Raw genomic sequence first — 15,083 nt, forward strand, 5'->3', positions numbered from 1 at the left:
TTATGTTAGACCACGGAAGTTTTGCACAAGTTAAAACTTCATAACTGCCTCAGAAAATGTGGCTTTGGAAAAGCAAATGTAGCTGAGAAAGGCCAAATGACTTCCTGAAGTCTTGCTGGTGAGGAAGTTAACTGGTCAGAAGAAATGCATGAGAAAAGATGGAAAGATGGTGTGTCACTCTTACAATCCCAACCTGCAGAATTTCAGGAAAAAGAATTTCAGGCATCTAGAGCTGCATTGAATTTTTAAGTTTTATAGGAAGAAGACAGACTACTCAGGGTATTGCTACTTACACATAGCATGCCCCAAGATTTGCCAGAAACAAGTTGAATTGAACACACTCGGGTGCAAAAAAAATAGTTACTGATTTCTCCAAAGTTATTTCTACTTTACGCCTGAGGTGACTAAGTACAGAATTTGATCCTTTGTACCTGTAGTCCCAATGTGACACAGTTTTAGGTTCTATCCTAGTCTGTGAATGCCCAACATCAGCATGGTATAGAATGATCTGTGGAATTCAGACCATCCTCATTTCATATGCTGTTTACTGCAGGAACTACTGGCCTGGGGGAAAACAGCAGCACCCTCCCAGGCTTTAATTTTCCAAGCCCTGAATGCAGCAACTGAAAGTCCTGTTGCATGTAGATAAGAAACGGCAAGTCAAGAGGCTGGGAGTAAGATCTGGGTAAAAAGTGACTCACCAAGGAAAAGCTGGTACTTAAGCACAGTATGTTGTGGGCCAGGAAGCAATCCCTGTAGGAAGGGAGACAAATAGTCTTGAGTAAGAGCTTGTGTAACACCTGGCCCGGGCTGTCCTAGTGGCTGCTTTCTGTGTACTGCCTGCTTGGGCGAAGCCAGGCACAGAACTATTTCTTTTCCATTTGGCACTGCTGAAGCTCCCAATTTCCTGAGCGCGGGCTCAGCCTGCAGCATAAACCCTACGGACGCAGCTGGGCTGACACCAGCACCGCTGATGTACCCGGCATCTGCAAGCCATTGCATGACTGGGCTCTGGGTAGTGCCTGGCTGGGGTGACCGCTGCGTGGGCTTAACCGAGCTCTTGCACGGGTCCCCAGGGAGGTGTCAGCCCCTTGCTAGCCATGTGCGGCTTTCTTGGGGTTTTCCAGGCGAAAGTTCCCCGCCTCAGTGCCTGTGTCAGTATTTCTGCTGCTGCAGCTGCTTTGGCTGTAGCCCGCCCCTATGGTGTCCTTATTGGATTCCTAGCCAAGGGGGTGTTGCTGCAATGATAGCAACGGGGCGAGCGGTGCATTGATATGCCGGAGCTGCAGAGTGTTGTGTAAGAAGGAGCTGCAGGGAGCGAAGGAGAATTAAACAGGATCACGTTTCTCCTCTGTGAGCTGAAGAGGTTAGTGACTATTATTTAATCCCTGCTAACTGTAATTAGGATTTGGAAGCACCGCTTTCGTCTTCTGACCCCCCTCCGCATTTCCCAAGATTGCTTGCCACCAGTGTTTCCCCCTCGGTTGTGAAGGAGTGGGGGAGTCCTGCAAGTCACGTTATCCTAGCTGCTCCAGAGGCACCCACCACACTAGAGGGGACAGGCCAGCACTCCGGGAGGGGGGGAACAGAGAGAAAGAAGAGAGAAAAGCCATTCGTTTGGAAGAATGTCCAAGGCGCAGTGAAGCAGAGTATTAGCTTGTAAATGATGGGGAAGTAGCCAAGTAGCATCACTGGGTGGCCAGAGCACTGTATGGTGAGAGCGTGAGAAGTTATTTTCAAAACCTCTCCTACAAAGTGTCTTCTGGGCTTGTTTTTTTAGAAGTGCTGAGCTTCCTCCAAATCCTGGTAAAATCCATGTTTACTGCAGGTGTTTGACACCCCCTTCTGAAACAGCAGACCATTAACCTTGCTGTACCTCAGTTTGCCCATGTGTAAAGTGGAGATGAGAATATTTTCCTTTTGTAAAGGAATGTGGTGGGGCCATATTCCAGACAGCCTTTGGTGGGAGAAAGGTGATTCTTATGTTCTCAGATACGGTACAGAATCCATGTGTAAAACACATTGACACTTTATTCATAATTACTTTATGCTCTAGTCACAGCTACCACCAATCTTTAACTATCTCACAAACACGCATGCATCAAGGCTCAGTCTACCCACAAAGAAAAGACAGGCTCAGCCTTTATGTAACTCTCCTGGCACCATGCGGAACTTCTGCGTTGGAGCCTGTTCAAAACAAAACAAGCTAGTGTTAATTACGCAACATTTTACTGAACTGATTTTGTGCAAAATCGTTTTTATCAAGCTCCTTGCGTTGGCTTGCCAAATTAATTTTCCTGGAATGAGGATAGTCATTCAGCTGTTGGTTCTCTGACTACAGATGTGAACACAGAATGACACTGTGCCAAAAATGAATAACATAGTGTTATAGCATCTTTCTGTCATTTGTGTTGGTAATTGGGAAAATAAAGACAAATCTGTTTCAATAATATAAATCCAACTTGAAGTTTAATCTTCACAAAATAAAGAGCAATAGATAAATATTTAAAACTATTTTCAGCACATATATAAAAGCCTTTGTTAAAGTCTTCCTAAAAACTATTGTCGCAAGCAGTGCACGCAACTTAGATATTTAATAACTGATAGTAAAATATTAATGATTGACATTCCCATGATTCTTACTATTGGATTAGGGAACTTCCCTGAGGAAGGCTGATGGTTCTGGACTTGTCCTCCTGAGTTTACATGCACATGGGCAACATACTTTTTTTCTAATACCAACCTCACAGTTTCTTTAGACAGTGAATTGAGTTACTGATGGTGAGCAACTGGAGTTTAAGTCAGTGGAGTATGGTTTGTGTTATCCTTAAATGAATGGCAATGCTTACTTTGTATAGCTAAAAAGGAGAATCAATCTTTGTAGTTTTCAACTTCTTATTTTTAGTGTCCTCATTATTTTCCAAATTGTAGTTCTAACTGGATGTTTCAACACCCACTCCCCACCCCCCCAAAAAAAAACCCCAACAACCCCAAAAGACCACCACATCTAGCTCTGAGAGACTTCATTTTAAATGTCAAAGGGCCAAACTTTTTTTTTTTAAATTAAGAACGTCTGCTGTATCCACAGACTTCAGAAACTAAGCTCAGCAGATGAGAACAGGATGAGAAAAGGGCCACTTTCATCTCTGCACTAAAAATGAATTGTCCTTGTGAAGATTAATGGGTAAATTAACTGGCCAGTTTTTGAATTAAAACTGGAGTCACTTCCCATCTTGCACTTGAGTGTCAGGACTTCAGTAAAATGCAGAAGTGGAATGGACATTGGCATTTTTGCTTTTTGATGATGATTCTGAAGTGACCTCATATGGCTTGTAGAGAGGATATTGCACTGTAGGTTGTGCAGATTTGTTGTAGGAAGCTTCAGTGGGTGTTTTCCATTACCACAGGTGTGGTCCATTGAAGCTCGCTCTGTGCTGCCATCCTTGGCTAGGTAAGCACCAGTCAGGCAACAGCAGATAAACAAACCAAAACTGGAAAGAAGTGGAGAAACTAACAAAAAGAGCTTGGATAGATGTGATAAAGCAGGGTTTGCAGTGGGAGAATAACTCCCCAGGAAAGGAGTTCCTGTGTTTGACGAGGTGGTACGGCAACATCAACATATGCAGGACTTAAGATAACTCGTTCACCTCTAATTTTCAGGCAACCATAGATCTTTCTGAAGCATGCGGGTAATGCTCAGGGTAGTAAAAGAAATTACGTTATGCTTGTGCTGCACCTTATTAAGCGAGGCGTCAAAAAGGTTACTTCACTGAGAGGGGAGGGAACTGGACTTAGGGAAGAAAAACAGTCTGAAAGGCAAGGCACTTAGCAGTTTAATCCTGTAGTAAAAAAAGTAAAAAACAACCAAAAAAACTGAATGTATACATGCCCTGTTGTAACTTAGGAGAACAAAGGTTGCTGAGGGCCTGTCCCTCTCCTCTGGAGTTAGCCTTGAACCGTGGAAAGTATTCTTATGCATGTAAGGCCATACTGTTTGGCTTACATCTTGAAACTTTATAAAGTAAGTGCAACTGTAATAAAAATATAAACCTACATTTGACCTGTTTCTCCTCTACTAAGCAAAACTACTTGGCTTTTTGTTTAACTGAACTTAAGCGTTCCCTAGACTAATGTTTGCAACCCAGACAGAGCTCTACTGTGCTAATTAGAAAGCATTGCAGAAAACACACCTGACTGGGAAAGATAATGAAATGCATTTGCTAATCCTGTTATTCCAGATGAGTGCAATCCACCACCTTAACAACATGAGTTCAACAATTAGCATGAAAGAAGTTTCTCCTCTTTTTTTTTTTTTTTCTTTCTTGTTTCTTCTCAGTATAGCATTATAAGCCAGTTCGAAAAACCCTGTTTGGGGCAACTAGTATTCCTGTTATAGTAACTCTTCTAAATGAGAAATTAAAGGCTGTACTACACTGGGAAATAAAGCAAGCCATTCTCATGGCTCAAGTAATGTTACTGTGTTTATTAGCTTTCCCTCTTAATGAAATGTGTAGGCACAAAGGGATCCTTATTGTCTTGTCGTTACCTTTGTTCCGTGAATGAGAGGAGATGAAAGCTGCCAGAAAGAATATGGAATTATTAAATAATCCCATAATCTCTCAATAAGAGCAAGAAGTAGTACAGGATGTGAGGGGAAAAGTTGAGACCACGGTCATTCTAGCTGAAACACCATGGATGTTTTCTAGCTCTGCTAGAAACTATAAAGCTTTGCGAACCTTTCTGTTGCTAGGGAGAACAGCCCTTAGTCAGTATTTACTGTCTTTTGCAGGCTCCAACACAGATTAGCAACAGAAGACTGGTTAGTCTGTTATTTGGTGATGAATTTAGAGACTGGGTGGCTTGCTTGTACTTGTTTTTGGAGTAATTTGCTAATTTTTTCTCAGGCGTTGGACAGTTGTATGCATCTGGAAGTAGGATCAGCGTGTTTGTATAGATCTCTAGGTTTAGTCGTGGTGACAGGTACAAATATATAAAGGACTGAGATTATTTTGTCCCTATCGGATTCATAAAAGTTGGAAGGAAAAGGCAAATTAGCTCCTGACTTCTGTCTTCTTCTAAAGCTGTGATTCTCTAGTGGCAAAAATCTGTGAGGAACTCGCAGGGAAGGATAAAGATGGATTCTGTGCTGGTGACAATTCACTGTTAAGGGATGAGGCTATAAACTGTGGTACACTTCTGGCATTGGAGGTGACCATGGGCTTCATCCACTTTCACTGTTGGTGTCCAATGTAAGACAGAGTAGGCCTGGTTTTTACATTAGCATGGAGTACTTGAGTTTGCAGTCTGAGTAACCTGGAACGCAGTCTGTTAGAAGCAGCCCCAGCATGTCGTAGGTTTGTCATCCAGAAGTCAGGGTAACCGGTACTGGTGGCTGCTGGAAATACATGTTTTTCATTTGGAGGTTGTAATCTTCTCACATTGTTGTCCCAAAAAGGGCTCGTTTACCCAGTGTGCAATAAGCCAGTCTTCACACACTGAGACGAGATACTGTTTTATTCTCAAAAGTTGTGCAAGTTTGGGTGCTAGGTGGTAATTCCACAAAGCTAGCACACCTACCAAAGTTTTCTCTAACTTCTGTACATTACAGTTAACACCCCACACCTATCAACTACATAATCATTTAATTAGCTAAGCATACTTGTCTCTTACTGGTTCATATTGTCTTTGCTTAAATTTAAAGCTACAGTATGATTTTAACTTACTATGCATGCTCAAGGAGAGCGTGGGGGGGTAGTCTTTCTAGTTTTTAATTGAGTCAGTGGTCACAATCTCCCCTTGCCGAAATTACCTTTCCCCTACTTTCCTTCTTGGCAGATCCTTAGAAAGTCTTCATGGTTTACTAGTCAAGACAATAATACATCACCTTATATCCTGTTCCTGGACAACTTGTCATTAGCAATCTATTAACCAAACAACGCATAGATAGAGTAGGGCTTTACAATGGACACTTTATAGCAGCATCAATTTTAGATAATTCCCCCCCTTTGAGACTTATCGAAGTTTAATTCTTTGACAAGTCTCACTTCCATTTCTTATAGCTAATATATGAGATTGAAATAGTTGTCTAGCAATCAAACTCCTCAACTATCCAAACATGACAGAAACAATTATAATAATTATTGCAAAAATAATTACATTCTGTAATAAGCTTTGTAACCATCCTGTTAGGGAGAATCCAAAAGCATGCAAAATCTTATTGAGCCATCCTGTTTCCATTGCTTCACATCCAAAGTCAAAATTCCCCAATCCAAAGGGGAAGATGCCAATTTTGGTAACGGTAAACATGCTTTTATCTGACTAACATTATAGATTCCCCCAAAGGATTGTACAAGCTGTAAGATTAAATTGCCATGACTACTATGAATGTACTGACAAATCAGTAAAATCAGCTTCATCATGATTAGATCTATTCACTCCTGATTGTGAATCCTCCAAATACAAATCACTGTTACAACCCCCCCCAAAGTAATTAATATTATTATCACTAAGAGTCCTTTCTTATATCTGTATAGGTGAGAAAGAGTTAACTTTAATGTCCTGTTTCCCTAGGAGTCCATTGTTTTTGTTCCGGAGTCAGTGCTTTCTTAACTCTTGTATAATGAATCCAGGAGTCCACTCTGTCCACTTTCACTGCAGTGTTAGTCCTGAGTAAGACTGTATATGGTCCTTTCCACTTCTCCTTTAGTGGCTCAGCTTTCCAAACCTGAAGGTATACTTGATCTCTTGGTTCAAAAAAATGCACTGGAGGATCCAATGGAATTGGTGTTCTGCCCTTAGATATGTATGCAGTGAAGAGAGAGTTCTAACCATAGATGAAAGATCGTAAGTATTTTATTAGCCGTTACATGCATTTGATCTGCTTTCCCAGTTCAATTTATTGAGTAGGGTCTGCCATACAATATTTCAAAAGGGCTTACTCCTACCTTAACTTGAGGAGTAATACAAATACACATCAAGGCTATGGGCAAAACCTCTACCTATTTTAAATGTATCTCCTGACATAACTTTGCTATCTGTCTTTTTAATGTTTGATTCATCGTTTCTACTTTCCCACTAGATTGAAGTCTCCAGGGGCTATTTAAATCCCACTGTATTTGAAGATTCCTTGCAACTTCTCTTACTATTTCTGCTATAAAATGAGGACCTTTATCCAAAGAGGTGCTTTCAGGAATCCCAAATCTTGGTATTACTTCCTTCAACAAGTTTTTAATCACTTCTCTAGCTTTTTTGTTACGACATGGGAAAGCTTCAGGCCACCCTGAAAAAGTATCCACCAATACTAAAAGATACTTATATCCTTTACTTTTAGGTAATTCAGAAAAATCAATTTGCCAATGTTCTCCAGAGAGATATCCCTGGTTTACCTCTCCAGGTGGAGGCTTCTTTTCTGTTTTAGGATTGTTTCTTCAACAAATTCGGCACTGTTTAATGAGTCCCTCTGCATATTGTTGCATTCTGGGTCCAATTGCATACCTTTTAGTACTTGAGACTAATGCATCTGCTCCCGTGTGGGTGTCTCTATGAGTTTCTTGCAATAATTCTCTCATGATTGGGGCTGTAACTATACATTGTCCATTGGGTGTTGCCCACCATCCATCCTGCGTTTTATTACAATTCAAAAGCTTAGCTAGCTTATCTTCTTTTTCTGTATACCTAGGAACTTGCATTTTTGAATTTATGATGGGGATCAGAGCACCCAGCACTTTACCAAAGGATACTCTTCTTGCTACTTCATCAGCCTTGCGATTTCCTTTAATCACATCAGTTTGTCCTGACAGGTGTGCTTTACAGTGGATGACTGCCACTTCCTTGGGCAAATTAACTACCGTTATCAACCTTAAAATCTCAGTTCCATACTTTACGGGAGTTCCTGGAGAGGATAATAACCCACGCTCCTTCCATATCGCTCCATGAGCATGAGCTACCCCAAAAGCATATTTAGAATCAGTATAAACATTCACTCGCTTTCCTTGGGACAGTTCCAATGCTCTAATGAGGGCAATGAATTCTGCTTTCTGTACAGATGTATTTGCTGGAAGTGGGTTAGCCTCCACCTCCTCTTTTAAAGTCACCACTGCCTATCCAGCTTTTCATTCTCTTTTCAGGATGAAACTGCTGCCATCTGTAAACAAAATCCAGTCTGGGCTTTTCAAGAGAGTATCCTTTAAATCCGGCCTACTGGAATATACCTGTCCAATAGTCTGTAAACAATCATGGGTTAAATTTCATCACTGGAAATGGGCAACAATGTTGCAGGATTCAAGGTGGTAGAAGTTTTTAGGGACAGACCATCCTGTTCAACAAACACAGCTTGATATTGTACCATTCTGCTAGGAGATAACCTATGATGTCCTTTCTGCTCCAAGACAGTTAACTCTGCGTGTGGAATAAACACAGTGATTCTTTGTCCTAGGGTTAGTTTACGGGCTTCTTGGATCAACAAAACTGCAGCAGCCACTGCTTGAAGACATGCAGACCATCCTTTGCTAACCTCATCCAGCTGTTTTGAGAAGTAAGCAACTGGCCTCTTCCAGTCTCCTAGTGTTTGAGTTAGGATTCCCAGGGCCACATGCATTCTTTCATACACATACAGAGTAAACGGTTTAGTCAAATTTGGCAATCCCAGGGCTGGCGCTTTCATCAAAGCCATCTTAATATTGTCAAAACCATTTTGACATTCAGGGGTCTATTGCAAAACTTCCTCTGGCCCTTTCAAAGCCTCATACAATGGTTTCATCATCAGTCCAAAATTTGGTGTCCAAAGTCTGCACCAGCCCGCCATACCCAGAAATCCTCTTAGTTCTCTTTTTGACTAGGGAGGGGGAATTTGACATAACGGCTTCCTTTCTTTCAGTTCCCAATTTCCTTTCCCCTTGAGAGATTTCAAATCCCAAATAAGTGACAGTTTTTTGCATTATTTGTACTTCCTTTTGTGACACCTAGTATCCAGCCAATTCCCAAAAATTTAATAAAACTAATGGTCACTGTTTTACATTGTAGTTCAGTATCTGTTCCCAGAAGTATGTTGTCCACATATTGCAGACGAGTAACGTAAGTATTCTTACCTTGCCATTGTTCTAATTCCTTGGCAAATACATTACCAAACAAAGTAGGGCTGTTTTTTGAATCCTTGTGGCAGTACAGTCCAGCAAAGTTGTGTCTTCTGTCCTGTCATTGGACTCTCCCATTCAAAGGCAAATAACTTCTGTCTTTCAGTCTCCAATGGGATACAGAAGAAAGCATCCTTTAAATCTAACACAGTAAAATATACATTAGTTTGTGAAATGGAGGATAACAGAGTGTAGGGATTGGGTACCACCGGATGCACATCAAGTACAATTTGATTAATTGCCCTTAGATCTTGAACTAACTGATATTCTTGCAATTGAGGTTTTTTTACCAGTAATATTAGAGTATTATATTTCAATTGACATCCTCACAAAAGTCCACGTTGCAAGAAATTGTCTGTCAATGGTTCTAATCCCAGTCTTGCTTCTAATTTCATGGGGTATTGTTTCCTTCTTAGCGGTTTAGCATTGGGTTTCAGTTCCACTTTTATCAGTATAGCTGACTTCACCCTTCCAGGTGTTTTTGTGGCCCATACTGTAGGAATAACAACATCCAAAATTTCTTCTGGTACTTGAATCTCTTTCTCATGTTCATTCTGTAATAGACATAACTGAGCTTTCCAAGCATTATTCTTTGGAATGTTTATTTGAATTGTATTTTTAGAAAAAGTTATTTGTGCCCTCAGTTTATTCAGCAAGTCTTGACCTACCTCTGTACTGGGCATTCAGGCATATACAGAAATTCACGTTAAAATTTGATCTCCAATTTTACATTCCATTGGCCGTAAAAAAGGTCTCATTTCTCACTTTCCCATGACTCCAACAATAGGCATAGAGAACTTACTTAAATGCCCCTTACAACTATTTACTACAGAATAAGTGGCTCTGGTATCAACTAAAAATTCTACAGTTTCATTCCCCAGCTGAACTGGAGCCAGGGGATCTGCTGGGAAATTGTCAAATTCACCCCTGGTCCCCTTCATTCAGAATCATAAGTTCCCATCATCAATAAATCTGCTTCTGGCACCTGACCCCCCCTTTGCTGGTATTTGTACTCCCTTTCTTTTTGGACATTCTCTCTTCCAGTGTCCTTCCTCTCTGCAATATGCACATTGATTGATCCCAACAAGGTTATTACTCACAGGTTGAGGCAGAGGCATACATCCACGACCTCTCCTTCTGTTTATTGTCACTCTGTAACTCTTGCCTCCTTCTCTTTGAGAAGCATTTACTATTGCTGCCAACAAACCAGGTGACATCTTTCTGTCTTTTAGTTTTTCCCTTTTTTCCACCTCTTCTCTGTTATTATAGACCTTACAGGCAATACTTATTAACTGGGCAATAGTTGTATCTTCTGCACCATCCACTTTTTGTAACTTTTTCCGAATATCTGGTGCCAATTGGCCAATAAACAACATATTAAACATCATCCTATTACTATCTTCATCAGGATTTAAATCCATCCATTTTCTAGCAGCCTCACATAGCCTTTTGTAAAAGGCTGAGGGATTCTCATCACCTCCTTGCTTTATTCCATATAACTTTGAAAGATCTTTTGTTTAGGAACCCCATGTTGTATCCCATACAAAATCGTTGGTATTGTTTAATCATTGATCTTCCCACACCAGTACTGGGGACCCAGTCTGGCTCCCCTTTTGGCATAAATTGTGCTGGGTCATCCCTCGCATTTTGCCTTTCATTTTCCTCATTAGCTTTTTCCAACACCGATCATTTTTCTTCTGGGGTAAAGAGGGTATTCAATAACGTTTTAACATCTCCCCAGGTAGGATTATGATTTAGCATAATTGTCTGTCCTAATCTATACATCTTCTCATGGTTCTCCCTATATGATCCTACTGACTCCTTCCAGTTCAACAAATCTGAGGTAGTAAATGGTATGTGTACATACACAAGCATTCCCTCAGGCTGTTGCAAAGGAGCTGGTATTGCTGGTTGCTGTTGGGACCTTGTTCTCCTTGATACTGGACTAAAGGTGTCTGATTCCTGGGAAGTCTCCTGTCTGACTTCCAGGTGTCCATCATCATCAGTATTACTATCATCACCCAGTCCTTGTTCCTTTACTTTAGGTTTTACAACCAACAATTGCACATCCTCTTCCTCATCTATTTTCCTCTGGCACCCCCTCCCAATATCACAGGCAGAACAACACTTGTGCCTACGGTTTTTCTGTACACTCTCAGCTAACATAATACTACTATTTACATCATCTATTAATTTACATTTTCTCCTAGTATCATGACTATTTTGCAATGCAAAAAATAAATCAACATATGGAACTCCATCCCACTTACCATCCTTCTGCAAAACAACATTTACTGTAAAATAGTATTATAATTTAATGTTCCATTTTCAGGCCATTTCTCTCCATCCTCTATTTTATACCTTGGCCACCACTGACTACAATACTTTTTCAATTTTTCTTTATTCAGTGGATCCCAACCAAATTTTTCCCAATATTTCAGGATGCATCCTAAAGGAGTACAAGGGGCACTTCTGTAGAGGAGCCAGATACATATTATTTCCTAGGAAATTACTTTATCCAGCACTTCATACACTCAGCCTCAATTAGCATCTACATGTAACAAGTATCCTACTGCAGCGGTCCTTTCATGGAGCGACTTATGCAGAGGTATTCAGACTCAGATTCAGATTGCTCCTCTAACAGATTTTCCCCTTTTTCACAATATCTCAATTTAGCATTGCACCTTTGTGTCACTTACCGCCCAACAAGGAGATGAGCCGACGGAGTCCCCTGAAAACTATTCCTTGTGCGCTGGAGTCCAGTCAGTCCAGTACTCCCTGCTGGCTGCAGCAAGTCGATCCGGGCCAGGCTTTTCAGCACGGTCCCATCTGGGTTGCCAAAACTGTTGTCCCAAAAAGGGCTCGTTTACCCAGTGTGCAATAAGCCAGTCTTCACACACTGAGACGAGATACTGTTTTATTCTCAAAAGTTGTGCAAGTTTGGGTGCTAGGTGGTAATTCCACAAAGCTAGCACACCTACCAAAGTTTTCTCTAACTTCTGTACATTACAGTTAACACCCCACACCTATCAACTATATAATCATTTAATTAGCTAAGCATACTTGTCTCTTACTGGTTCATATTGTCTTTGCTTAAATTTAAAGCTACAGTATGATTTTAACTTACTATGCATGCTCAAGGAGAGCGTGGGGGGGTAGTCTTTCTAGTTTTTAATTGAGTCAGTGGTCACAATCTCCCCTTGCCGAAATTACCTTTCCCCTACTTTCCTTCTTGGCAGATCCTTAGAAAATCTTCATGGTTTACTAGTCAAGACAATAATACATCACCTTGTATCCTGTTCCTGGACAACTTGTCATTAGCAATCTATTAACCAAACAACGCATAGATAGAGTAGGGCTTTACAATGGACACTTTATAGCAGCATCAATTTTAGATAACAAAATGGCAACAGCTGAGCAAAACTTTGATTTTGAAATCTATTTTACATTTATTTACTTGCATAGTAAAGTGGAATAGCTATCCTTGCACTTAGGCCAGTATTTAGAAAGATAAGACATACTGTCTGTTCTTATATGTGTGGCACCTGTAATGAAGCCTTAAGACTAAGGGCTGTTGAATAAATCTTTTCAAAATAAACAGGTCATTTGCCTGACTCTGCTTACTGCTTAAAAATAACAGTATTTTGACAGGTGTTTCCAACCCAGTCCTTCCTGGATAGGTCCTTGTGACAACCAGCCTGATCTAGTAATATTTGCAATATAGACACAATGAAAGCACAGCAAAAGAGCCATAAAAACATCCATTTATATGATAATATAAACAGGGCTTAAAGTGGGTTGATGGCAACTGGTCCTCTGTTTTAGGGGAGAGAGCTTCACATCCTTTCTCCTCTTGCCCTCTGAGCAGGGAATGTGGCAACGTAATTCTCTGGCTGCTCTGAGCCCAGTTTTCCTGTTAAGACTCCACCAGAAAGGTTGCTGCTTTCTCAAGAGGGCAGAGATGGGAACACAGTCTTTATTTCCTGCTGGCTCTGAAGAAGGCCTAATTTTGCACCACGGAAATGCATGATGCACTTTTTTTTTTCAAATGCAAGGTCAGCAGTTTTCACCTTTCAGAAAAACTGCTGGTCCACTGCAGTTTACCACCATCCCTGTCAATTGGCTGGTGCCTTCCCAGCATCAAATGTCTTATAATATCAGAAACACAATTTTCCTCTTTTAAAACCATGGGAAGGGAAGTCTTCCTATCCTAGATGCTGCTAAATTATCAGCTCCTAAGGAAGCGTGAAGGTGCTAATAACCCTGGAGATTAAGTTTCTTTTGGTTAAATGACTACTAAATGAGGCTTCAACTCTTCGTCTTTTGCCTTTGGGATCTCATACTGCCATGCTGACAGAGATGGCCTTTTTCATCACGGGAATGATCATGAGCAGGGAGAGTGATGCAGTTGCCAAGTCACACTCCATCATATTTGAAAAGTCATGGCAATCAGGCATAGTCCCCAGTGACTGGAAGAAGGGAAACATCACGCCCATGGCAGGGGCGTTGGACTAGATGATCTTTACAGGCCCCTTCCAACCCAAACCATTCTGTCATTCTAACAAAAAGAAGTTCAAAGTACATTCCTTTACAGTGTGCTCATTATTATTATTTTTAATTTTCAGCTCCTGCATCACCTTATTTTTACTTATATGCCTATCTGGAATAAACTTGCCTATTCCAGACTGCAGAACTAAAATCCATGTGGTCAGGAGGAAAAACCATCCAGCCTGACAGCAAGTGTAGTCAAATGTCTTGTGACCTGTAAGTCTGGCTCACAAGTCATTGTTTGAACACACTGCCACACTCTTTCTCTGACTCAATTTAATCTTAACTAAAGCCAATGGATCCAAGTGGACTTGGAGGACAGATCATTGCAGACAGTTGTCTACTGAGGCTCCATTGCTGCCTTTATCTACACAAGTCTGACCATGGGAGGGAAGAACAGCAATTTATTGTCCAATAGCTAAGGCAGGCATCTGTAGAACAGTGACAACTTACAAATATCCATGTGTAGTGTTTGTGTTTATGATACTCATGTAGGATGCCTTGTGCTTTCCCTTTCTAATGATAAAAAAAAAGATAATTTGTCTAAAGCCCAGTTTGTGGAGAGGCCACAGTCATGCCTGAGATGTGAATGACTTAATAGAAATTAGTCTTAATATAGTGCGTTGTTGTCCAAGAACCTCAAAATGATTTGTTGAGTTATGCTAGCAGAAGGTAAGGAGGAAAGAAGGGATTTAAACTGAGATTTTTAAAAGCTGCAAGGCTGAATAAAGTAATGAGCAGGATTGCTGTTACATTTTAAAATATCTTTAATGTTACCATTGGTAACATAGGATAGTGGTAGTTAAGTACAGCCACTCCCTTCAGAACTCAGTGACCTCTTTGGTCACTTAAAGGGATGGTGCAGTTAAGGGCATGAACTTGAGGAGGGGACAGAGCTCTTACCTTACAAGAGTAACTGTTCAATCACTTCACCAAAATATTGCAGAAAAAATCCAGTGGACTGAGTATTGTCTGCTCCTGAACCTTTGCAGTAGGTGTTTTAGTTGTTGCAAAGTTAGGTGGTTGTGCCGATCCTGCTTTTGATAGGATATTATCCATTTGTTCAGCCACAGTTATTGTAAATAAAATTCTGGTCCACATTAAGTGTATCCATTTGGCAGAGGAGATTCAAAGAGTGATACTTGGTTGTTTTGTCCCGATTACATGGCCGTGCTGGTTCTGAGTAGGTTGTGTATTTAAAATACTCCTCTGAGCAGGCATTCAGCTTCGCTAAAACCTTCAAGCTCCACATCTTTGAAGGCAGATTATGAGGAGTAAAGGCTTTTTTAAAGCCTATTCACCAATTATAGTTACCTTTACAGAGATTTTGGTGGTGTCATGAGTTTTGTAGGCACTGCCAGAAGCTTCACCAGTCACAAACCAACAAGATTTAACAAGGTATGT

The 15,083-nt window shown here is 40.7% G+C and overlaps 1 protein-coding gene across 3 annotated transcripts in view; it reads left to right on the forward strand.

Moving 5' to 3' along the window:
* The first annotated feature begins 1,252 nt into the window (after nt 1-1,252).
* Nucleotides 1,253-15,083, forward strand: part of BLVRA (biliverdin reductase A) — a 40,814-nt gene continuing 26,983 nt past the window's right edge. The window contains exons 1-2 of one of the 3 annotated variants that reach the window (XM_075705689.1): nt 1,253-1,366; nt 3,408-3,451. The gene's annotated coding sequence lies outside the window, so the exon portion shown is untranslated. Of the gene's footprint in view, nt 1,367-3,407; nt 3,452-6,823; nt 6,844-15,083 lie in introns of those variants that run through there. The other 2 variants (XM_075705691.1, XM_075705692.1) reach the window with 2 other exon arrangements.

The sequence above is a fragment of the Pelecanus crispus genome, chromosome 2, assembly GCF_030463565.1.
Source record: "Pelecanus crispus isolate bPelCri1 chromosome 2, bPelCri1.pri, whole genome shotgun sequence".
NCBI classification, from domain to species: domain Eukaryota; kingdom Metazoa; phylum Chordata; class Aves; order Pelecaniformes; family Pelecanidae; genus Pelecanus; species Pelecanus crispus.